General features: G+C 43.1%; 1 protein-coding gene across 7 annotated transcripts in view; it reads right to left on the reverse strand.

The window, feature by feature from the left end:
* Positions 1–26,161, reverse strand: part of tanc2b (tetratricopeptide repeat, ankyrin repeat and coiled-coil containing 2b) — a 180,379-nt gene that overhangs the window by 135,984 nt on the left and 18,234 nt on the right. The gene's annotated exons all lie outside the window — the stretch shown is intronic.

The following is a 26,161-nucleotide window of genomic DNA, read 5'->3' on the forward strand; positions in this document are numbered from 1 at the left end:
GATCGCTCCCAGCGGCGGCTGCAGCAGAACGGGCGGCCGTATCTCTGCTGCCACTCCTGCGAGCAAAAAAGGCAGATGTTGTCCATTAGGCGGGAGTGACTCAGCAAAGCCCCGCAGACGAGCTCCAGCTGAGAAGGAGGCTTTTGGACCCAAACAATGGAGAAAAAAAGAAGAAGAACGAGAAGACCGGGACATTGAAAGGCTTTCACCCCCCCACCCCCCCATGTTAACCCGTCCCCCCCCCCCGCGCAGCGCCGGGGCGACCTTGAGAAGGTTTCAGAAAGAGAACCGATTGAATCGTCGTCCGAGGAAAATCGAGAGACGCTTCCGGGTCGGCGGCCGAAATGAGTCGGACGCTTCGTCGCGGGGAGGAGGATGGAGAGGATCAGGAAAGAGTCCATATTGGACAGAACATGTTAGATCAGTGGTTCTTAACCTTGTCGGAGGTACTGAACCCCACCTGTTTTACATGCGCATTCACCGAACCCTTCTTTATTGGATCGAGGATCGTTTCGTCGACGGGTGCAAAGAACAGGCGGAGTAGCCTTTTCATGGAATCTGGCTCCCTTCACCTTGAATTCAGCAAGCGCTATGTTCTTGTAGTTCCCATCTCCATGCAGCTGAAGGAAGCCTTCCCTTAGTTTTGCCTGTGCTGGACTAGAACTCCTCATCTTGTCTTCGCAAATCATGCAGTTAGGACATCGATTCCAATCGCGTTCCGACATACATGTGAATCCGTATTGTACGTGTTCTTCCGACCGCTTTCTTTTTTTGCCCGACATAATCGGTATGAAGGGATTCAAATATTAAGAAAGAAATCACATGAGCTATGTAGCGTGATCACCTGCGGCCGGTGATGTCATCACCAATGTGTGTCTTGACCTCCGCCGAACCCCTGAGACCGACCCACCGAACCCCCGGGGTTCGATCGAACCCAGGTTAAGAATCGCTGCGTTAGATGTTCTGGTGATAAAAGTCAGACTGAGATGGTTTGGAGATGAACAGAGGACGGGTGGAGAAGATCTCAGATTGGACTGAGGGGGAAGCTTGGATGGAGTGAAAGAAGACCTGTTTGAGAAAAGGGTAAGATGGAGAAGGGCGATTGCCTCCGAGAAGAAAAGAAGATCTGTATTATGGTGGTCTTCAGAAGGTGGTTCCAGCCGGCTGTAGGTTCGTCAAGGTTCTTCACGGCCGTCTTGTTTTCACGGTGCCGGATTCCCCGCCGTCTCAAAGCGGACTGAACTCCTGCTCCATCAACTGCCACCGTGAAGGAGGAGGATTTGGGTTGAGACGCCGCCCCGCTTTCCGATCACGCCGGACGCTCTCCGGAGCCGGCGGCGAGTCTCATTTAGAGAGGAAATATCATTTATCCGCCAATTAGTTCACAGGCTGACTTTCAAACATCAAATGAAATTGAAAATATCTGTAATTGAAGCACATTTTATTATGCATAAAAAGAATATTTTCCCACATCTGTAAATGTTCTTTTTTGGCCCCTTTCATTGGGATATTATGGGGGTGCGTTTCCGAAACTCGGAAGCAGGAAAAGCCTGCGAGGCGTAAATCCCGATCTTCGGACGGGTCCGATTTTAATTTTCCCGCCTTCGTACTGCGACCGATGACGTGGCCGTGAGCCGACGGACGCCGGGCTCCCGCCGCGTAATATTGACATTACCTTCCATCCGCCTCGAGATGGGGCGCATTGATTATTTTACGACAATTTAAGCCGCCGCACGCATCGCGCCGCAGAAATGATTACTCTCATTACGTTGCGTTGATATGCTGCTTTAACCTCCGTTTTTATGGAGAACAGTAATCTTTCTTGCCGGCGAGTTGTCTGCCGGCTCTAAGCAACCGTGCCAGATTAGAATCTGTGCCCGACGCCGTCGCGACACCGAATACTCGGAATAATAACTTTTGCACCTCGTTTTCGCCGGGGAAACGGCAATTTTCCCCTGAACGGTGTCAGAAAAAAAAAAAAAAAAAAGGCGTCATCGGCGGCTTCCTGGTGGGATATTTGGTGGCCAACGGGAGGCTGCTAATAATATTTTGATTCATGGCGCAGCCCTAGCTTAGCATCTAGCGGGGCTGTAGTCGCCGCCTCCCTCGCCGGTCGATAATAACGTCACGTCAGCAGGAACGAGGGTGGTGAGGGTTACTGTCGCGGGGGTCGGATAACGTCAGCGCTCGTAAAAACCAACTAAATGCTCCTTCTCAACCGCTCTCATTTACAGGGATCACCGGCAATAAATAGGAACATTTCTGACGTCGTCTGCCACACGGCGCTGTGTCGCCAAGACGCTCCTGCGGATTCTCCTCCATTAATAACCAGCCTCGATGTGGAGCCGGGGCTCTTCACCGGCTCTCTCCACCTCCTCGGGCGGAGAAAAACCGATCTAGAACCGATGTTGTTCTTATTCGCCGATCGACGAATAAGAACAAGCTGTGTGCTTTTCCACTGAATCACTTAGAATAAATACGTAATAAAACAACAAATTTTTTTTTTTGCTTGCAGCAACATGTCAGGAGTGGTTCCGTCCATTTTTTAGCTCAGAGAGAAAAAGACATGCGTTCATTGTCACGTACAGTTATACATACCGAGTGACCTTTGACCCGTCATGGACGAACCGTAGCGAAGGAACAGCGTCTCGCTCAAAAACACTTGGACGGGGAATCGAACCAGGAATATTCAGTCCCGAGGACCACCACTCTAATCTAATGGTTGGATTAATAATACTATGGGATGTAAACTCACGCCATTGCAACAACTGGAGCCTCAACCCAACTCCTTAGACCACTCGGCCACGCTAGCGCTTTGGGTAAAGTTGGGCGTGGCTGCAAATCCACTGGCGTTTTCCCCAGCGTCACTTAAAGCGGGGAAGTGCAGACGAACAGCGGCGTCCTCGCCATCTGGGAATATCAGAATTCCTCTGTTATTTCTATTCTGTTACTGTTCCAGCTCATGGTTGGTGTTTCAGGGCTTGCGGTCGTCGGGTCCAAGCGGAGCCGATGCCGGTGCAAAACACCAACTCGGGTCTTAGGCAGGTTAAGATTAACTTTTTTTTAATTTTCTAATTTTTCATACTTTATTAATCCCTCAAGGAGGATTAATAAGTCAGTTAGCTGACGTCCATCATTCAGTGTCTTGCTTAACAACACTTCGACACACTAGGAGGATGATCGCTCGACCTCCTGCGTCACGCCACCTCAAATAAACAAATTAAATGAAGAAATTAATGTCTAAAACTAATTAAATAGTTTTACCTTGTTCCATTACCATTATTTGTTTACAAAGTTAATTGCTAGTTCCAGGAATGAAAAAAAAAAAAAAAAAAAGGTTTAAAATTCATCAAAAAAAAAAAAAAAAAGGTTTAAAATTCATTAAAAAAAAAAAAAAAAGGTTTAAAATTCATTAAAAAAATTAAAAAAAAAACTAAAAGGGCAGAGAACTTTGACATCATTTTAAATTGTGAACTCCACGGGATCCGGCTAGTTTGCTCCACTGCAAATTGTCTCTCCGGGGATCTTTTTCCATCAGCTGATTTGCAAAATTGCCCCACAACCCGGGGCAGACAAAGGAAATCCTGCCCACGGGTGTCTCCTGAATAACAGACCATCTCGTGAGTGGGTTAAGAAACCTTTTTTTTTTTTTTTTTTTAGTCAAACTTGTTCAGAGATCATGCAGTTTTCAATTATAATTATAGAAAAAAAGAAAAACGCGACGCGGCCATTCTTTCTGGGCATTTCAGAATGCGTTTACATCGACGCTGCCCTCCGATGACCCCGGCGCCTCGAAACAGCTGATCATCGCCGGTCTTCTGCGATACAGCGACACAAGCGAAATGAGGCGCCAATTACAAACATCTAAAATATGCATGGTTTATTCGCCAAGGGCTAATTCCGCTATTTCGTCATCCACCCCCTCTCCCCGTAAATTCGTAGCGATTTGTGAAAATGTGGACGCCGCCCCGCCGTCCACATGAAATGCACCGGTCATAATTCATGACGTGGAACCCGATGACGCACGAGTCCAGAGCTGGTTTATTCAGACCCAAGGCTTTCTGTTCGCTTTCTGTTCCTCGTAGTACGTGGAATGAGTCGGCAATTCCGGTGAAAAAGGAAAAAAAAAAAAAAAAAAAAAGGTTTTAGTTTGCGCTATTTCATGCATGTCAGGTAATCTGAGGGTCAAGAACAAGTCAATATTTCTATTTTTTCTTATTCTAAGTTCATTTCTCGCACATAAACGGTTTATTTATTAAACTGTCAGGCAATTTCCGGCCGATTTCAACATTGCAGTAAAATCTAAAACTATTCATCAGGTTTCTTTTTTAACCTTCAAGGCGATTTACACTATTATGTTTTTTTTTTTTTTTACATTTCTAAAGCATTTTTTTTTTTTATGCTCCATTTTTTTTTTTTTTTTTTAAGTATAATTTTGTTCTTATTGTCACCAATTTTCCTGCTAATTTACAGACCTTTTTTGTGATTAATTGCAGAGGCAATTTTTTTTGCTAATATCAGATTAATTCTGGCTTTTCTTTTATTCGGTTAATTATCTATTTGAAACTCTCCCGTGTTATCGTGGTCTTGCTAGTCTTGTTGTCTGCTGCGGTGCGTTGCAGTTCAGTGACAGCTTTATCTATCATCGCGGGATGACGGCTGAAACGTCTTCGAGTGAAGAAATTCAAGTCCGGTTTCCGCGACGAGACGATTTCCACAAGAATTCAAGACTTGGATGACTGAAAACGTCCCCAGACGTCGCTGAAGGAACTATTTGGAGGATTAAAAAAAAAACAAAAAAAAACGACTGTGGAGCCCCTAATGAATGTGTTTCCGAGCAGATCCTAAGATCCGGATGCGGAAAAAATGAAAGAGATGAGGTTCCAGAGAAGCCGATCACAGTTTCACATCTTATTGGACGGGAAACTGAGTAGGCAAGCAAGAGCATTAACACACACACGACTATTAGGTTGCTAAAGAGAGAGAGAGGAAAATACACGGAGCACTGAGGCGGTGCTTCATCTGAGGGTGGAAACACACACACACACACACACACACACACTTCTCGTTCCCACTCTCTCTGACCCTGTGTACCGGCCTTTGTGAAGGGAAGCCAAGAAGCAGCATGCTCTCGCAGATGATGTGCGTAAGCGGATGCAGCCCATCTCGGGTTCTTGCACAGTGGCGAATGCTGACCGCTAAGAGCTCGCCGCCACCCCAACGCCGCTCCAACCACGCCCCTACCAGGGGTTTAAATATGGAGGTTTAGCTGCAAATGTCGAATAATTGCTTTGTCATGGCGTCTGGCCGGGGAGTCGGACCGGACCAAGATCGCGGTCAAATGTCTCCAAGTCGCTTCTGAATCAGCTTTTAGGAGACCTCCGAAAAGCGGCAGGTGCAGACGTCTACCGCGTCTCGACTGCGTGACCGTCCATTAATTACAAAGCTTATTTACAATCAATAAAGTATCATTTAATGGGGCCGGGGATGGCAAAGGCCAGCGTTCCAGGGGCAGCCAATTGGATTTGTCTCATGTTACCCCTCTGGCCTTCGAATTAAAACTCATCTGAGAGGAAACCGCGCAGACGCAATCGTAGAATTAGCGAGGACGCGGGTTTCCCAAGAGAGCGCTCTTACTGTGATTACCGACCGGGCCTCTTCTTCTGTTTCTGCCCGACGGTGACGCCGCGTTTCCTTAAAAACAATGCTCTTTACTGGAAAAACGCGGCATTAATGGTTTTAAAGATATAAACCTAAACGGAGAAATTCAGTTTCGGCTGTGACGTGGAGCTCGAGGCCCCGCCCCCCCGCTAGCTGAACGCGACCAATGGCGCGCGACGGCGCCGGCGGCCTATCCGAGTCAAAACTCATTGACGCACGGGCGGCGCGCTGGTAAAAATAGATCTCGGAATTGGCCGATAAGAGGAAACCTCGGCTCGGGAATTTAATTTGTTCTTTGACTCCGTTTGTGAACCGAATCGACTTTTCCGATTGAAATCAATGCAAATCCCGACGGTCCGTTCTCCAGCTCCACAACACACACTTTTACACGGGTTTATTTGCGGCAAAAATACAGAAAGGAATTAAAGATAACCTCGATTACTGAGAAAACCATTCGACAACACCAGCAGAGTTTCCTTTGCTAAATCAGCACGCAAAAGTAAAGTTTTTTACGCTATCAACAACAAGCTTGCTTTCATTCATCCAAACCAACACTGACTTTGCTTCGTTAATGTAAACTTTAGCGCACGTTTGGTCTTCAGGATTGAACAGATGGTTTTCTCAGCCGTGTCACGGCGCTTCGATATCTTTGACGCCAGCACCGCTCTCGGGTTTAGCTATTATTTCCTTCTTCAGATTCGTTGTAATGGATCTTAACGTCTTCTTAACACCACTATCGCAAACATTTTTGGGGGCGATAATGAGGCTAGCTTACTGAAAAAAAAAGCCTTGTAACAAGAGAACACATCGATGAACGACGTAAACAACGTGGAGTAAAGTGCAACAATGCAACAACGCCAAGACGCAGAAATCCCGGAAGTTTGAATCCTCGATTCATTGATCGGAAGCCGATTTTTTTGAGATTAGGGGCGTTTTTTTTTTTCCGCACTCCTGTCGTTTCTGTGGTTACCGGGTCACGAATGTGGGTTCCAGACCCCCCCAAAAAGCAGGAGGTCCATCGCTTTCCGATGGGCCGACACGTCTTCTCACATGCGTTTGCCTTTCCGGGGATGTTGTTTTAAATGTCTGTTTAATTTGGAAAAATAAAAAGGCTGAATATTTATGTTGTGTGTGTCTTCTCATTCGTTTCATTACATTCTGCACGCTGGAGCTGAAAGCCTCTCACTGATCGGGTTCTGAGAAGTGGATCCGATTTCCACGGAGGCTGGGGATTTTATATTCCCTTTAACATCCCCCCTCCCTCCCGCCCGTTACGTTTGGATTCCCAAGTAATTTGTACTTTTAATCAATTTCGTACAAGCCTTTTAGCAGCGCCAAACCCACTTATGGATCTGTTACTGAGTCCCACGTACATCTCGCCGAGCATTAATAAAATCATTTCCCCGCGGATCACGTACGGATCAAAATGACGGGTCATTTCATGTAAATGTCTGATAAAAATCGTAATTTGCAAAATGCAAATTCCGCATTTCTTGCCATTGATCGCGTGGAAGATTTTGCATCAGTCTTACGCACGCTTTCGACAATTTTCCGACGGGAGACTCGGGACAGCTTTGCTTATTTAAAGATGTTTGGAAAATAAAGAAATTAAATTTGATAAGGGGGGGAAAAAAAAAAAAAAAACAACAACCTTGATGTTAATATTAAATCAATTTTTTTTTTTTTTTTTTTTTTGTTAAAAGCCCAGAATGATAATCGCTCAGATTACGCCAGTAAATTGCCAGTTCTGAATTGAAACGTGAGCGCGCACAGAGAGCGCGGCAAATATGTCGGACAGCTGCCGTCTGAGAGCCGAACCGGGCGTCAGCATTCGGAGAATGACAAGTGGAACCTGCCCTGAGGGACAAATGTTTCTCGGAGCAATTACAGTCGAATCCGGTCGTTTAAATAGAAAACACGAATGTCAGACCTTTAACAAATGACAGCGGCGGCAGAAGACGTACGGTTTGGGAATATTAATCCAGAATAATTGCGTTTTAGTCATCCACGCGCTATCGATTTTGTCTCCGCTTCCCTCCGTAGCCTCGCCGCCCCGGCTCAAGGAGACGACGACAACGGGTCGACCCGCTTCTCCGAAGCAGAATTCCGCAGCTGGAAGAAGCGAGGGAGGGGATGGGGGGGGGAACCGGAGCCGGATGCCGGTGCGGTCGGCGCCTCTTCCCCCGATGTCGCTGTCAGACGGGGGGATAAATCACACTCCCATCTCCAGTCTGAGGACGGCCGGGGGAGCCGGGGATTCATAAATCACCGGCGTATCAATAAGGGGACGTGTCAGGGGCCCCGACGCACAAGGTGAGCGCGGCACGGGAGGAGGGAGCGACGCGGGAATCGCTTAAATGCCGCCGCTAACAAAGTTTCACTCCTCTTCCAACGGCGGATTATACATTATTCTAGATTAACGCCCTCGCAAGGGAGGGTGTGGACATCTGCCTCGCAGTCTCGCCACGTCGTCCGGAGAATTAGGATAAATAGCTGCGACTCAACTTTATTTTCATCGGCGAAATACGTCTGGAAAGTGATTACCGTAATTAACGGACGATAAGCCGCGACTTTTTTCACGTAAACAACGATGCGGCTAATATACGAACGCTAAAACGTTTATCCTCGTCACATCGGAACGATGAAATGACCCCGGAAATTCCGAGTCCGTTCAGCTCCGACACCGAAGAAGACGACTTTGACGGCTTATATTGAGGTGCGGAAATTACGGTAAATCCAAAGTTTCGGTTTGAAGCGATCAAAAACACTCAAGGCGATGGGGAAATTATCACAAATATATCGTCAATGAATTACTGTAATCGCAACCGTAGCGGACGCAGTCGTGTATCCGACACATTTTTGTTTTGTTTATTTACCCCCCTCTCCGTATTCCCTTGCGATTGGTCACATATGAGGCAGCTGTTTTTCTCAGGAGGGTCCAAATCACCGCGTGCTACCTCCATTTTTTTTTTTTTCCCCCCCCAACTCTACACGGGACACGAGTTATGCAGTAATGGCCGCACGATTCTGCAGTTCAAGTTCGACGTGGCAATCAGAATGTTCGCCGCCGTCGCCGAAACCGGGGAGCCTTCTGGTAAACGCAAGGATGTCGGCATTGGTTATTTCAACTTGGTGTCGGAGAGAACGGGTCTCTAAATGCCGATACCCACGAGCCCCGGTGGCAGTTGCTATGGAGAATCCTGCAGAAGCACAAATCACAGTCATACTAAATTCACAACGTTTTATTATTGAAAACTCAAACATTAATCTTGCGTTGCTGCTGGGGATACTGCCGTAATATAAGCTCGGAGACTGTTTCTTTTTTTTTTTTTTTTCCCCCGAAACCACAAGGCACCACGCCGGAGTCGGTTAATTTTATTCTGTTTCCATGCACAAAAGGTTTTTGTCTCTTTCTCGAAAAACCTCGGCACTCGTCTCTCGCAATCAGCCCGGGCCTCCGGCGCTTCAATGTCACTCACATAAAACTGTCTCTCGACAACCTGAAGCGGAATTTACTTTCCCCTCGTGATGCAACACCGTTGAAGCTAAAGCTCTAAAAAAATGATTTATGAAACGAAAATCGTCGGCAGTAATGAAAATAAGCACGTTATCACCGTGGGTGAGTTGAGAATTCCGCCCCCCACCCCCCCAAATCTGTGAAAATTGTATGAAAAATGCATATTAACTGAAAAGGGGCTTGAATTTGTCTGACATACTAATTAGGAATAACCTTGAAGAGCCGCAATCATAAATTTTCTAAAAAAAAAAAAAACGAAAGAGTAAAAAGATAACCTTGACAAATCATGAATATCATTAAATAAAAAAAAGCTTCCCAATTGTATCTAAAAAATATAGAAAAGATAAAGAACTTGCTTAAAAAAAAAAAAAAAAAAGGAGATTTCCCCTTCAAATAAACTAAAAAAAAAAATGAAACCAATGATCTGAAAAACCATAGCGAAATTATGCCAGAAATAAAGAACTTGTCAAAACGACCAGCACGAATTGCTCGCAGGAGAAAAAAAAAGTGAAGTATTTACGATAGAACACTGTCAGGTGTGTTGCTTAGCACGCGCGCACACACACACACACACACACACACACACCCTTCATTGACACATGAGCTGCGGTTTACAACTAATGTCGGCTCACCATCTGTGACCTCCACCCATAAACGCGCCGAGCCAAAGGGCAGCAATGACATTTGGCACAAGTTTCAAGTTCCATGCGTGGAGGAAGAAGAAGAGGAGGAGGGGGGACGGGTTTTTAAGCTTTTAATTATTATAACGCATTTGGATGGTTCATCTACGCTATTAGACACGCTATGAAGAAATGGTGATTAAAAATGTGCGAGCCTCGTGCTCCAGCGAGTGTTTCACGTTGACAGACTCGCTATCTTTGCAGCTCCAACCGCTGACATGTGTGACAGACGATCATTTATCTTCAAATTATATTTCATGGCTGGACCCGGGGAATGCGGTAGTTTTACATTTATTCAAATGACTGTTTTCTGCTGTCTCCGTGCACGGAGCTGCCGGCATGGAATGGAACTGGATACAGAGTCGGGAGACTGTTGTTTTTTTTTGTAATCAACTTTTGTTATCAAGTTGCTAAATTACACTGATTGCGAATAATCCCGCCACAAATATTGTAAACAAATATTAAACATTTCTTGAATCAGAATTTCTTTATTCTTTATTGTATGGTTTTTGCAAACAAGGAGATTAGATTAATGATAAATATTAGAATAATGATAAAAAATAGAGTTCAAGTAAAAAAAAAGAATTGAAAATAAGAAATTAAAAAGATGTCTGGGTGATATTTATATTTTCTTATATTTTCTACTTGTAAATATATATTTATTTAAAAAAATATGTTATTATATTTTTGTACTGATGCTTTGATTTTTTTTTATCTTGTACCCTTTGAGTAGGAGCTGCCCTCAACAAAAAGAAATTTACTCTTTTGGGATCAATAAAGATCTAATTCTGATATAAAGCAAAAGTAATTAGATAACAAGTCAATTTTTTTTTTCCTGTAAATATATATCTATTTAAAAAATATATGTTTTTATATTTTTGTATTGATGCTTTGATTCTTTATCTTGTACCCTTTGAGTAGGAGCTGCCTTCAACAAAAAGAAATTTCCTCTTTTGGGATCAATAAAGATCTGATTCTTATATAAAGCAAAAGTAATTAGATAACAAGTCATTTTTTTTTTTCCTGTAAATATATATCTATTTAAAAAATATATGTTTTTATATTTTTGTACTGATGCTTTGATCTTTTTTTATCTTGTACCCTTTGAGTAGGAGCTGCCTTCAACACAAAGCAATTTCCTCTTTTGGGATCAATAAAGATCTGATTCTTATATAAAGCAAAAGTAATTAGATAAAAACAGTCATTTTTTTTCTTGAAAATACATATCTATTTAAAAAATATATGTTTTTATATTTTGTATTGATGCTTTGATTCTTTATCTTGTACCCTTTGAGTAGGAGCTGCCTTCAACAAAAAGCAATTTCCTCTTTTGGGATCAATAAAGATCTGATTCTTATATAAAGCAAAAGTAATTAGATAAAAACAGTCTTTTTTTTCTTGAAAATACATATCTATTTAAAAAAATATATGTTTTTATATTTTTGTACTGATGCTTTGATCTTTTTTTATCTTGTTTCCTTTGAGTAGGAGCTGCCTTCAACAAAAAGCAATTTCCTCTTTTGGGATCAATAAAGATCTGATTCTTATATAAAGCAAAAGTAATTAGATAAAAACAGTCATTTTTTTTCTTGAAAATACATATCTATTTAAAAAATATATGTTTTTATATTTTGTATTGATGCTTTGATTCTTTATCTTGTACCCTTTGAGTAGGAGCTGCCTTCAACACAAAGCAATTTCCTCTTTTGGGATCAATAACGATCTAATTCTGATATAAAGCAAAACCAATTAGATAACAAGTTTCTGACCCAAATCAATGGTACCGATAGCTTCACAGCTGTTTCTTTCTCAACGCGAGTCTACGGAGGAGAGTGTTTTCGGGCCCGTCTGCATCACATGACCGATACCCGGATAAACCACGGCCACATTTCGCGCCCGAAAAAGAGACGCTAATACGGGAATCCCGCGTTTAACACTCGAGAAGTCCGGCGTAAGTTGCGTCGGAGGCAGGTTTCGGCCCAACACGCCTCTCCTCCGGCGCGCAGACGGCCCACATGTAGAGCCGAGTGAATTATGATGCGCTTTGGTTGTGTCATCTCCCTGTGGGAAAACTCAAATCCTCCCACACAGGCCAGCGGCGCACACACACTTTCATTACCCAATCTAAGCCCGGCTTCAACCGGCTTCGGACCTCTCCCTCTCGCCCTCCCCCTCAAACGTATTCAAAGGGAAGCGACTATAATAGAATGTCAACCTTTATCAGAGTCAAAGAGAGGCAAAGTGAAGGAGGACATAATTCACCGCCTTTTATTTTCTCCCGTTTATTTTACCCGCCGTCTGAACGAGACCGAATAACCGCGTGAAATACGATTTGCCATGAAAGCAGGTGAGGAAAATGCGGCCGGAAAAAAAAATAACGGTTTATTCTCGGCGAGCCGCGTGTTGGACAGGCGTGTCGACTTCAGTGATTTTTTTATTATCTTTTATTACTTTTTCTGTCCTTTATTGGCGGGAGACAGACACATTCTCCCTTCAGGTGTCAAAAATTATCCGACGTGGTTGCAGTGTGTGACACTGAAACCCTCGCCGCGGCGGTGAGGATGAGGAGCAGTTAAAACATAAACTACCCTCAGCTGCTCAGCATCCTTTCTACCGCCGCGATAAAACGATATTTGAGAGAGAAAAAAAAAAAAAAAGAGATTTTAAAAATATATAAATTGACCCTGAGGATGAACAATCACTCGTCGCGAAATTCAAGCAATTTTAATTTTTTTTTCCTCCCAATATTTTTTTTTAATTGAATTCCTTTTGCGTTATCTAATATAGCTAATATATAATATAATATATATCTAATATAGCTAATAGCTAATTTCTAGTCACTTTTTTTTTCCCCCAAAATAATTTTAAAGCATTTTTAGATTTTTTTTTTTTTTTTTTCTTTTTAAAATTTGAATCTTCCCCAACCCGCCGTGTTGATGCTCAAGCCAGACCTCAACACCGAATAAACCTGGAGATGTGAGATGCCGCCTCTGCATTGTAAGACCTCACTGCTACACCTGCTGGCCGTTCAGATCATCACCGCAGCAGCAGAAGCAGAAGCACTGATCTGAGTTAAAAGCACGGAATGCTAAACCTAATGGACGTCAGCTTCATCTCCGAGGGTGACATCTGACACCGACACGTCCGTCATCTTGGTTGTAAAATACAGGAAACGCTCCGTTTTGCATAAATCCTCCAAGACACCCCCCCCAACATTTGTATGCGTCCGACGGCCCCCGGGGTTGTTCAAACAAATGCGCCGGAGCTTCGGGAGGAAGAGGAGGCGGGTGTTTGACGGGAAGAAGACGGAAGATTACTCTATCGGGCAGGTCGTCATCGTCGGCCCGGGTGCATATTTGCATTGGGATGGGATTTGTTTTGATTTATTCCTCGATAACTCAGGTTCAGTGAGTCGTTTTAAGGCGCTCCGATATGGATGATCCGATCGGTAAGTAAAGTGAGATTCAAACAGCGCTGTCCGAAATGGGGTATGAAAATCAAAAACAAACAAAAAAAAAAAACTCCCGCTCTCACGGTAAGATGTTGAGATTGACTAAATTACTTGTTCACATACATGTAGATAAATGTACAAAACACAAAATGAAATATAAATAGATAGAATAAGCAATTGAGAACTTCTCAGGTTCTTCACCTGTTGAAGCTTTAGCCTCCTTCTTCCCCATCGGAAATTATCTTTGGCAGCCATAAAATATATTTGGCCGGCGTTTTCCAGATTAAATCTTAAATAAATCTCCCGCTGATCGTCGGAAGATGAAAAAAAAAAAAAAAAAAAACGGGAGCGTTTAGCGCCCGCTAAAAGTTGTTTCTGTTTCCAAGGATGATGAATGGTTACATTGGGTTTTCAAATACTCGGTCATTCAAGGCCGCCGCTGATAAAGTGATGGATCAGCAAGCAAAAGTCTAATTAAATGCAAAAGAACAAACTTCCCAAACTTGTACTTCGGAATAAACTTGGAGGAAAAGCTCGACGGTCCCAAGATGACACGTGAAAATAGGCCAGCATGATTTATTTTGTTAGCGGCTTTAATACCGACATCCTGAATGACCTGACGTCACATTACGGAAAATTAGAAGCAATTTTAAGATTTTTGGTGTGTATTAGCACAACGTCACCTTTTATTTCTTTTAAAAATCTGCATACGTGTGATAAAACGGGAGGCGAACCGAAAGGTCCCCGGTTCGAATCGCGAGGTCCTCCAAGCTACTAGCTTGGGATTAATAAAATGAAAATGAATAAATAAATAAAGCCACGTCCTCCATGACAAAAAGGTTACAATTTTACCTAATCGTTTATTTTGTAATTTAAAAAAATTTTTTTTTTTACCCCAAAAGCACAAGCAAAACACGTCAAATGTGTTTACCGCCTGCCCATTTGGACGAGCGCTGCTGCGTTTTACTGCCCCGCTCAATCTGGCGACCCTTAATGCTGGGCCGTGATGTTCTTGTGTACATTAAGTGCAATTGCATAATCTTTTATTGACTGCAATCACTCTTTCACAAGACAACGGTGACAGAGTAAATAAATCACTTCCTGGCACGGAAGGGCATGTGAAAGGAGAAGCTGCCTTCAGGGCCGGTACATCTTGGGACACGCGACCGCGGCAGATATTTATAAGTAGGATTAAATAACCAAAGCAAAACGGGCCGAAACACGTTTTTTTTTTGTTTGTTTTTTTTTAACTTCAGCGAAAGTCTTATGATGTGGTGTATTCCTGCTAATGTTAGACGTGCTTTCACGGTTCTTACTGATTTTTAGGTCAGGTCAAGTCCAATTTAAAAAGGTTCTTCATTTCTTCTTTTAGTTATTTTCTGGTAAAAACAAAACAAAAAAAAAAAAAAAACGAAAAATAACGAATTCTCAAAATCTATTGAGGCTTTATTTCTTGTCATTTCTTGGCCCCGTTCTCCCTGTTTTCAAAAGAAATGACTCAGCTGTTGAAAAGCGAACAATAGAAAAGTACCGATTAATTACCGACTCAAAGGAAAAAACGGCAAATGTCATACGTCTAAATGTTTAATTTTGCCTTTCTTTTTTAAATTTACTACTTTTTACTTCATTCTTCTTTTAATTTCAATTCAAGGATGTAAATATGCTGGGAAATTAAATGCGATATTGCCTGTTTGGGACCCCCAACACCGACCCGTGTCCGAGATTCATTTTGCAGCGATTAACAGAATTAAGCGATTAAGCGCTCAACGTAAAGGAAACATTTGCGCCCGCAACCAGAGAAAAAGCCAGGCTAGAGCTACCTTTTTGAAAACTATTAGCGTGCCTTTGTGACTTGTGACAAAAATGGTTTTGTTTCCAGACATTACTGCTGATTATGAAATGATACTAATTCCATCCACATGGAGATAGCAGAAGCTTAAAGAGGTATTATGTTTTATTTGGAGTGACTCCAAATGTAAATATAAAGTTCCCGTAGCCGCTTTGCATAACATCCCCAAACATTCTGTCCTGCTTCAGCTGGATCCGGTACAAGCCGGTTTCACGCAGAATTATAGCCGCCACTCCTTCCCTCCGCACTGTCATTTGTGTCTGGGCCCGGTACGACTCGCCCTCAGATGATACCCCAAATGGCTTGATTTGGCCACTTCAAGGCGAGCGCTAAATAACCGACCGGCCCGAGCGCCCTGCGGCACTTATTTCATGTCGATGTGTGCGTCCCGGTTAAATTCCCTTTCTGAAAACGCTTAACCGCACGTTGCGAGGCCAGAGGCCCGTCGAGGGCGTGCGGTAAGTATGTATGTCGGGGTAGAGGTGCCAGAGCAAATGCGGCGCTCCTCGGTCGCCCGGGGCGATTGTTTATCAAGTGCAGCCGAGTAGCTGAAAGGCTTAGCGCGGGCGCCGAATGCGGCGGGGCCGTGGCGGATCCCCGGGTTGCTTTTTTTTTTTTCATGACTCGGCTGAGCAGTTAAAGTTCCCTTCTGAATTTCAACCGACCAAAGAGGTCTGGCAGGGGTGCATAATTCCAAAGTGACACGTTTGTCTCTATTTCCATTTTTAATGATGAGGATATCTGCGCCGGGTGTCGGTATCAAAAGCGGTCAAATCAGGTCTACTCACAGATTTTCTGTAAACTAAATGGGAGAAAAGTAAATGGTGAAAAATGGACATGAAAACGGTCATTATGGGAGGGCAAACAAAGCTGACCTACTGGAAGGGAGCAAAAGAAGGAGCAAAATGTCAGCAACTATAGTCTCAAAAAAACAGACGGACCACTCGACACTTTATCCTTAATTTTACCTTTTTTTTTTTAAAAAAAACAGACCGACAATCCAATGCGATTCTCTCCGACAGGATGATATTAAACTAACCCGGCAGAGGCCGGTGTGAAGTGCAACAGTTCAGTCGGTGGGGTCAACAGAGAGACGACGAAAACGGCAACATGCCGCAAGAGGAGCGATTGGAAATGAAATTTTTCCGACGGGAAAACAAGAGCGACTCCCCAACAACTCGCGACGGAAGTCTTTAGCTGGCAGCTTATAAAAAAATTGAATAAAAACGACAAACTTTAAATTTCACCGAGGGCTGAATAAACACAGCATCATGACGATCGGTCTCATCCATAAATAAATTACATATTATTATTATTACATATTATTACATTGCATTTGGCAGACGCTTTTATCCAAAGCGACTTACAATAGAGGACATAGGGACTGCAAATACACTTGCAAATACAAGATGCACAGGAAATATACAGAACAGTAAGCTCGGGTTAGTGAGGGTTTTTTTTGTTTTTACACACACACTGCATAGCCTAACTTGCTGCCAACCTGATCCGGGGCATCAGCGCAGTAAAAAAATTATTTTCATATTATTTTTATATTATGCACACACACACACACATATATATATGTGTATAAAATCAAAGTGACTCAGATCTTTTTCAGACTGTCAGCTGAACACTGTGGACCTCCACTGCATGTAGGCTGGAGTCACTGTTCCTATTTTTACCAGCAGCTCTATCCCTCAGCAACACCTTAGTTTTTGTCTTTTAATGTTTTTTTTTTTTCTCCCTTCAAATGACTGATGGCTGCGTTTTCCTTGTTCTTTTCTTTCTTCAAAATGTGTTCATTAATTCAGTAGAAAAAAGATATCTATATATATATGATATCATATTCCATTGACGTATTTAGTGTTTTTTTTTTCCTCAAGATTACATGATCGTGAAACAGACTTAGATTATATAAGATGCTGTATTAAAAAAAAAAAAAAAAAAAAAAAGGAATAGCGGAGATTCAAGTTAAGCCAATTCATTTTAACCTTTTGAACAGGCGACAGCACGTAGCGGGCTGCTCTATGAATCACCAGATCTCAGCTTTTTATGTCCGACGACGGAATTTGGACCGCTTCTTTTTTATATCTACGACATTAAAAGTCACCAAAAGTAGTTACTGCTGGTGTTTGGCGGCAGCCCTGAGAAAACACGCACATAGTTGTCACATTTAATCTCTAAGAGACCGGTCTTTGTTGTGAGGTGATAGTTTCTATTTATGCCGTCTAAAGGTAGTGCAAGTGACGTCAAGAGAACCCACAAGCCTTCACCTAAACTATGCGAGGAAGTCATAAGACATCCAGTGGGCGGGTGTCTTTTTCCCCCCTTTTTTTGTTTTTTTTCCCAGGCCTTCAGCATTAGACAGAATAAGGTAACCGACCACACAAAGAAGGACGATAAGAAGAGACAGAGCTGCTTTTATGTGTCAAAAGGGCGCTCATCGTGAGTTCGCCGGCCGCCGCGCAAAACCGGCCCAATTTTCAGAGGGGATCATTTCCAAAGTCCTTGGCCTTTCTGGAGAAATAAGTCTGTGAATTATATTGGCACGTAAACTGTGCTTTATTGAAAAGAGGCTCAGCGAGCGAGGCTGGGGATGGGTCAGACGCCCAATGAATTATACATCTTGTTCACGCTGTGAAAAGCCCCTTTGTCCACTGTGAGTTATCAGCCTAATCTCTCTAATACCACATTTCCATCCACATTAGCACAAGCCCTTTTTTTTTTTAATTTTTTTTTTTTTTTTTTATCTCCGGTAAACCAGAAAAAAGGGAATTGCCAGTAAACGAGTCTGCCTCCCTATCGTGCCCCCACAGTGGGTGACGGCGAAGCAGATGTGATGTGGGAAACAAAGGATTTTAGAAAACGGGGCCGCTAAATAGCAGAAAGCCGCGTGAAGCCGGCGGCGATGGCGAAACAGCGGTCGCAACTTTCAGTCAACGTTGATGGAGCACTTTTCAGGCGACGCTTAATCAGCGATACCTTAAGCTTAGGAGGAGACGGCAATAAATCTAACAAATGATCACACAGAGGGGAAATTTCAATTTCCCACACCAGAAAGTGGAGAGTGCCAGACAGGAAGTTAATAATGCACAAGCGTTAAGGTAGGCAAATATCGGAAAAATATAAATACACAAAATAAAGAATGTCAAACAATATATAAGCGGTATAAACATGGGCAAAAGTGTCAACTAGCCACGTCGGTTAGTTACAGCGGCGGCAGCTATGGTTGACCGGCGGACGAAACGTATAAATGAACGAATGAAGGAAGGAAAGTGGATTAAGAGCGGAATCGGGTGTTGAACAGACAAACAGCAGCTGGCAGGAAGGACCCGCCAAATCTCTCCTTCACACACTCGGGTGAAGGATTCTGACGACAGTTGTACGACGACTGTCGTCCCGAGACCAAAGTTTTGTGGAGTCACGGCCACCCGCGGACGTACCGCTCGATTAATAACGCTGGTGTGATTTAAATCTAAATTTATTTTCACGATTTTCCCAAAACCTGACCAAAAGCTCGGTGGAGCTGAGGCTTCAAATGCCATTTGGAGATAAGACGATCTCATTAAGTCTCCCCGTAGAAACGGGGATATTTCCAATGGCATTTTCCCTCCGACAGCTTTGAGTGACATTTATTTGAAAGACCCTAATTTCAATTTAATGAATTAAACACCCGGCTGTTTTTTGTTTTTTTTTTGTTTTTTTTTTTGGATTGTAAAAGTGATATGTTGATAATGCTGAACTTGAGAGGGGCTAATGGGCTCGGCTTCCAAAAAAAAAAAAAAAAAAAAAAAACGAACGTTATCCCTTTCCGGTTCCTACTGGTGTCACTTTTATAATGTGCAAAAAGGGGGCAAACAGCGGCCGAGGCATCGCCAAGAAAGCACATTTCTGACCTGGCTTGACTGCGCAGAATCAAAAAAAAAAAAAAAAATGCTTATCGCGGTGAGGAAAAAGCCGCATTTCACAGCTTTGACTGGTGAAGAAACTCGACAGCCGAGGTGTAATATTCTGTACATGCTGAAGGTCACGGGGCCGACGGACGAGTCGGCCTTTCATCGGGACGTTTGCAGCAGCAGGTGGAGCCGGAGCTTTGCCACCGTCGGCAAAAGAAAAAAAAAAAAAAAAAAACAGGGGCGCACCAGATAAAACATGTCAGTCCTCACGCCATTAGTTACACTTTGTGTAAATGGTGCAAAAACAGTGAGTGTGTAAAGTGCTGGTATCCAAGCGTGCGTAATTTCTCCAAAAAGCAGTGGAGCTCTGGCTCTGAGATAGCACGGGACTTTGACTAATTATATAAAATGTCAAACCAAAAAAAATAATGACGTTTTTGTATCTTAGTGTTTTAGAACTGCCGATCAGCAGACGCCAAAACCAAAACACACACACACACACACATATGCCATATCACCATATTCACATTTGAATGATGTGTTGAGGAATAAACCATCTAGTGTCGCGTAAACAGCAGAAATAAAGGAATTGACAGTTTCTCCATCAACTAAAAGGAGATAAATTGTCCTTTTATAAAGGCTCTTTCTCACTATTACCATTTAAGTCAATTTCTTACTGACTTCATTGCCTTTCCTGACTCTTGCTGATGTTTTTACAGGTATTAAATTTTCATGTATTTGTTTTGATTTTATTTTTTGTTTTTGCTTGTTTGTTAAGCAATTTTGTGCTGGTTTAGCTGATCTTTCATTGTTTTGAAAGCTGACTATGAATTTTCCCCGTGCCACATTGCCATTGTTTTTATACTGCGATTTAATTATTTCTGCATTTTTTTCTGGGAATATGTATAAAACAAACAAAAAAAATAGAAAAATAAATGAAAACAGATGAAATATGCACGGGAGAAGGATCTAGACAAGGCCTACCAACCAATGCCCGTGCTAGTCATGTACCTGTCATTAACATTACTGAAATATTATATTTCACCACAGCCATTATGTATTTGCCCTGTGTAAAAAGTGAAAACTTTTCTGTTTTGTTTTATTTTAAGGAGGAGAGTTTGGTTTCTTCTCCGAGCATTAAGGACGCAGGCCTCCTTGGTGAGAAAGCCGTCATAATGGCGTCCTGCCAAGCCAGCCGTCCACAAAGTAATTGGCTGCAGCCGCCACGTGCACGGTGTGTCTGCTGCGGAGCTGGACGCCTTCAGAAGTGTGTCAGCGAGGTACTCGGCTTTGGTGAGGAGGATAGAACAGAGAGACAGCTGCCTCCGTGTCCCCGATGAGTCAATCTTGACGGACGCCATCGCAAACCCAATAAGTTCACAGTACATTTTAGCGTTCCTCTTTGTTATCGTCCTTGTGAATAAGACAAGTTAGCCCATCCTCATGAACACCAGCGTTCTTTAGCATCTATGCTATTGCTATGGTATTTGTTTTTTTTTTTGTTTTTTTTTGCACCGAGCATTCGCACAAAGCAAAAGGCAGGTAATATGAAGTACAGTGAGCAAACCCCTCAAGAGACACCATGGAAAATATTTAACAGGGATGATAAAAAAAAAGGCGGTGAGAGACGGTGATAATGAGACAAACGAATATGACGAAGTGTGTGCGGCGCTCGACGAGGAAAGGCCGGCGTGTTTACCGCGTCTAAAAATGTTGTCAGTGGAAAGCATGAAGCCAAATGAATTAAGGCATCACCTAAAGACATTAAACCCCGATTACGCTGATGAGCCGCTTGAGTTTTTACAGCGAATATTAGCAACAACCATCCCGCTTTATCGGTGAAACAGCGAGCACCGTTATGTTAAGAAAGTTAATCTTTGTTGTAAGTTGATCTATATTTCTTTCTTTTCTTTAATGTTAATAAGGCTACAATGTTGTGCCGAGGTGCACGTAGAACAATTTTATAGACAAATGATACGGTTAATAGTTGCGGCGGAGAGTGTTGGCGGGGGCGTGAAATGTTTTCTTCTTCCTTGGAGGGCGTAACAGAAACACCGCTCTATGCCAAAGTTACTGAGCAAGTAAACTGAGAAATATGGGATTCCTCCGGCATACTTGAGAGATTTGGTGGAACTTTCTGGAGGGACAGCCGAGGACTTCCTTGAGAGCAGCTGCTACGGCTATTGGCTAAAAGAGCTGGAATGCCATTACATTTCTACTTTCTGTTGGGTTCGGTCAAATATGCTTTTCGTGCTTTACGGGGAGAAAATGCGATTGAGTTGTTAGATTAGATATGAAATGCATTTTTTGGGGGGGGGTTCTTTTATTCACACGTGTCACTCAATATGCAACAGGTTAGCGGAGGCATCACTCAACTCAGTTGGACTCTAACTAAACCGACACGTCAACGTATAAGTACGTCTTCTCATGCGGAGAAAGCTGGAACTTTTTTTTTTTTTTTTTTTTGCGGTGAATTGTGGGGGGAATGGAGGCAGCTGTTAACTGGGCCCAGCTGTCAATGACGGCTGGCAGAGAAGAGAGGGGAGGAGATGATTTTGAATAAACCTGTGCAAACACGGTCCCCGGGGGGAAACACGCTTTAAAGAATGCGCTGAAAAGCCCAGATGATAACAGGATGGCTGTGTTTGCTGCGGTGTCTGGGGCATATTTGCAGCCCATGCAGGAGGTAAATTATGCTAAGTAGTGATGAAGATAAATCATGATTGACTTGGCACAAAATTAGGCATCATATTGGCTGGCAGTTTACTCCCGGGGGTTTCGAAAACATAAATATTTATTTACGAAAGATCGTTTGTGAATATTGAACTAAGGTACTTTCGACATACCGTTCGGTCACTATTTGCAGTCCTACATAACGCATACTCTGAAGTACAATTTTGACAATGCTTTACATTTTATTTCCATTCTTTTAACTTGAAATCCTTTTGGAATTTGGCAAAAAAAAAACCTACATTGGCCAGGCGTTTCAGAAAGGTTACGGATCGGACGTAAAAATCGAAAGATTTGATGGTCTCTTAATTTCTGGTAAGGACCCAGCTGGACACGGCTTTGTAGAAAATATGCTTTTTGATGGACTCGATGCAAAGGTGAGGATAAGATTAAAAAAAAAAAAAAGAGAGAAAATTCATTGAGATACTGATGATGATTGATGCTTGCATTTAGTTGCCTTTAAGCTATGTTGGTAATTTTAAGTGATGTGAAAAATGTCAATCAAAAGCCATTAAAAAAAAAAAAAAAACCTGCAAAAAAAAAAAATGTGTGTGTGTACATATATGGGCCACGCTTGTCTATAAGCCACAGGTGTCCACGTTTTAACGCGAGATATTTACACAGAAGATGTTACAGAGCAAAAAAAAAAATGATGTTCGATTAAATAGTATCGGAATTGAACGGCCTCAGAATTTCATTGGTCCGATCTGACGAGGCATGAAGCTCGTTAGTCCAAAAAAAATAAAATCTATAAATTCGCCGCATCATTGTTTAAGCCGCAGTGTTCAAAGCGTGTGGGAAAAAAATAGCTGCTTTTCGCCCAGAAATGACAGAAATCAGAAATCACCTTTAGAGCGTCGCCATGAGGTTAGCCTACAACGCTCACTTTAAGAGAAGAAACTTCTCTTAAAGCAGTGCAACAGTTTTAATGTCAGAGAAATGAAAAAGTCAAATAAATATCAATATAAATAGAGAGACAGAAGGAAGAAAATAGCAGGACATCCAGGAATTAATAGACAGTAGCAACAACGACGACAACCGCATCATCAGGGATAATAATGGACAACAAAAAGGGTGAGGGTGAAAAATACAACCAGAACTTTAATTACTGTGAGAGAGCGAGTTAGGAATCTCAAGGACAACTATTCCGCCGATCAACGACCCGAAAAGTTGGAGAAAACTTCACACCGCGTCCCGTCGTAGCGTCATTAAGTGGCTTTACGCTGTTGTTAAATCCAAAATCCCTCACTTATAATAACCAGCAGAACCGGCTGAAAAGCAATGAAAATATTCTCAGGCATCACGGCCTGCTAAACAAACACAGAATTCATGGTTTGTGGAACGGCATTAAAAGTCTCTCAAAGCCCTTTTTATGCACATCTCCCATGTTTCTCCCCGAATGAGTGATTCTCCGCTCAAAGCCGCCGCAGCTGCCTCCCGTCCCAGTCGGCCGAGCGTCGGGCGAACCGACATGTCCGGCTTCAAAAGCCACCAGCCCGACGTGTTTTAATGAGCTGCATGACAATTAAGACAAGCTTGTAGCTGCAGCGTACGATCCGGCGGACACTCCGCTCCAGAGAGTCTTTCTCTCCGTACCAGCTGCCCGCGTGAGATGTAAGACTGCCGATGTATCAAAAAAAAAAAAAACAAAAAAAAAAACGCCGTCCCGTTCAGATAAACGGGGCGTCGCCGGCTCGTCCTTCTATGCCCAACAGAGGTGAGGATGCTCAGGAGTGAGCTGTCAATCGGCTAGGCGTCTTCTGAATAGCGATGTCCTGCGGGACGTCCATCCAAGGGATCTATTTCCTGGACTTATAACCTCCGCTCCGTCTCCAGCTTTACGTCGCCTTTGACGTGAAGCAAATGAGTCTCATCGGCTTGAAGACAAGCAGCAGAAATAGCAGCAGTCATCTCCGGACTGGCACGCTGACATTACGCCGGCCAAAACCTTTCATCTCAGTCTGGATGGATCTCCACCCCGCCGTTGGCTATGAACCGATTGCAATTTTGAGCTTTTTTTTTTTTTTTTCCCCCCCAAAAGCCCGACCTCGCAATTCAACCTCTCCTTTTGAGCATTCAAGTTAAAGCATTAAAAACACTAAACAAAAAAAAAAAAAAGTCCACAATTGTCATCTCATATTTTCTACTTTTTTGCAGATGTTTATTTCTTCAAGGACACCCACAACCAATCTACTCGTGGTATTTCACCACGACCTCAAAAACAAATGAAGTGGCTGAACAAACAGAAATGGATTTGTAAAATACCCACAATAAATAACTGAGGTAGCGAATAGTTCACAAAATTATTACAAATTATTGTTGTAGACGTATCACAATTTTAAGCCTCCGCACAAACAAAACTCCTCAGATAAAAACACGAAAAAAAAAAAAAAAAAAAAAACAGAGAGCAACGATAACAAAATGAACTGGTTTCGGTCAGAAATGGCGGTCAGCGTCGGTAGTTTGCGTGTGAATCGAAACGGCTCGTCTTCAGCGGCCGTGGGCTGCGGCTCCCCACCCCCGCCCGGCCACTGAGGAGCCGGCATCTTCTTCAGATCCCCTTCACCGACCTGACAGCACTGATCATTCTCATTACGGTCGCCTCCAGCACTCGAACCGGCTTTGAGCCTTCTGAATGGAAGAAAGACCGCGGATGAATTGTCTCTGCGGGAACGTGAGGCGCGGGAAAGATCACAAGATGGACATTTTCTCCGTTCAGAACGAGTGTCCCTATGGGTGATATTTCCGTTTTTGATTTTTAATTACCGTAACAGCTGTAGTCGATAGCGCACCGGCGGGTTTACTGTACCTTCCGTGCGTGCAGCTTTTCACTGCCTCCCCGGTAGTGTTGGGTGGGAAACTAGTCGTGCAGATTTCCCAGAATATCGCTTCCGGTTTTCGTTTTCGGACGTGAACCTCTTCGAGAGAGAGAGAATGCTGCGACGTTCCGGAAAAAGGCTGCGTGTGCGAACGAGGCTGAGGACTAAATTCGGATGTGTGAGCGTAGCTTGGCACTCGCGGGAAAGCTAAGGGAAGGTTCGTCGGAGGTGGTAATGGAAACACGCCGCTAAAACACTCTCGGTCCTCTCGGTTCGAGAATATCGCCTCTCGGAAAATGTCACGCTTCGTCTTCGCGTCTTCCGAACAGCGTGACACCGAGGTTGACTGACGCTGCTAGAGGCATCAACTCTTCTTAAAAAAACCAAACACGAGCGGGGTAGCGAAGCCTCGGAGCTAATGTTAGCTTACTGCCTCATTTGCACATCGGTTTTCTTGAGTGTAATTTCATGCAATACATGTGGACCGAAGCCACGACTTGTCCTGTTATAACTATTCGAGCCTTGCGAGCAAATCTATGCAGATTCAAAAATAAGAATTAAACTGTAAATAATGTTCATGAATGGACTTCTGGGTGGTTCTCATTGCTATGCAGAGCTGGGTGGAAAAGCCCATTAACATGCAGAATATGTATTTCCTGTATTCTTGGAACGGTGCACAGTTGAGAAGTGTTTATTTTTCTTCTGTGGGGTTTATCTGTATTTAATCAGAAGTAAAATACTAATAGCTGAGTGTTTAGTCTTTGGTCTGTCGGGCCGCTCTGCCAATTACAGAAACTGATCATTAAAAAGCGCAGCTATTTGTGATTTTTCTGCAATCTATCATTAAAAGGAAAAACCAATAAGCCAATAATATACAAGGACTCATTGTCGAATCTGAGGTTTTAAATTCTACATGAAAGTTACAATACGTGCTTTTATTGTCGACCTCCAAACACGGTCCCGTGGTCTAACCGAGGAAAAACAAATCAAACGAACCATTTTGGTTTGTGATAATTGGGATTTAATTTCTCGCCTTTCGGTAAATGTTTACTTGATCAGCTTAAATATCCCGCAACATGTCACATAAATAAATCAACCAAACAACACAATTAGCTACGCTTAAGACCCATTTATTTATGTAACTTATCCCGGATTGTGCAGCGATTTGGATAAATCAAAGACTTTAGGACAACGTCTATTTCTTCGCTCCCATTGGTCATCATTTAGATCATCTACCGCAATAGGACAAAATTTTGGGTCAAAAATTACATCCGCTATCTGGTGCAGATTCGTCCACGCTTGAAAGTATATTCGGCGCGGCAGCCGGCGCAACTTCGGTCCAGAAGGTAACAGCACATCACATCTGATGACAAGCGCTTCATGTGCCCAGAGACATTGTCAGGTTTTTGCATCTTTGCACTGGTGACCAGCACAGGAGTCAATCATAAACTGACAGATCCAGCCTGGAGGCCAAAGGCCAGTCTCTCCCTGACCCAGAACACCAGCGAATTACAGGCTTTGCAGGGGATTAGAGCACATATAAAGGACATATAGTGAA

This window comes from Fistularia commersonii, chromosome 32 (assembly GCF_037954325.1).
Source record: "Fistularia commersonii isolate RoL2024-O1a breed Wild chromosome 32, RoL_Fcom_v1.0, whole genome shotgun sequence".
Lineage (NCBI taxonomy): Eukaryota > Metazoa > Chordata > Actinopteri > Syngnathiformes > Fistulariidae > Fistularia > Fistularia commersonii.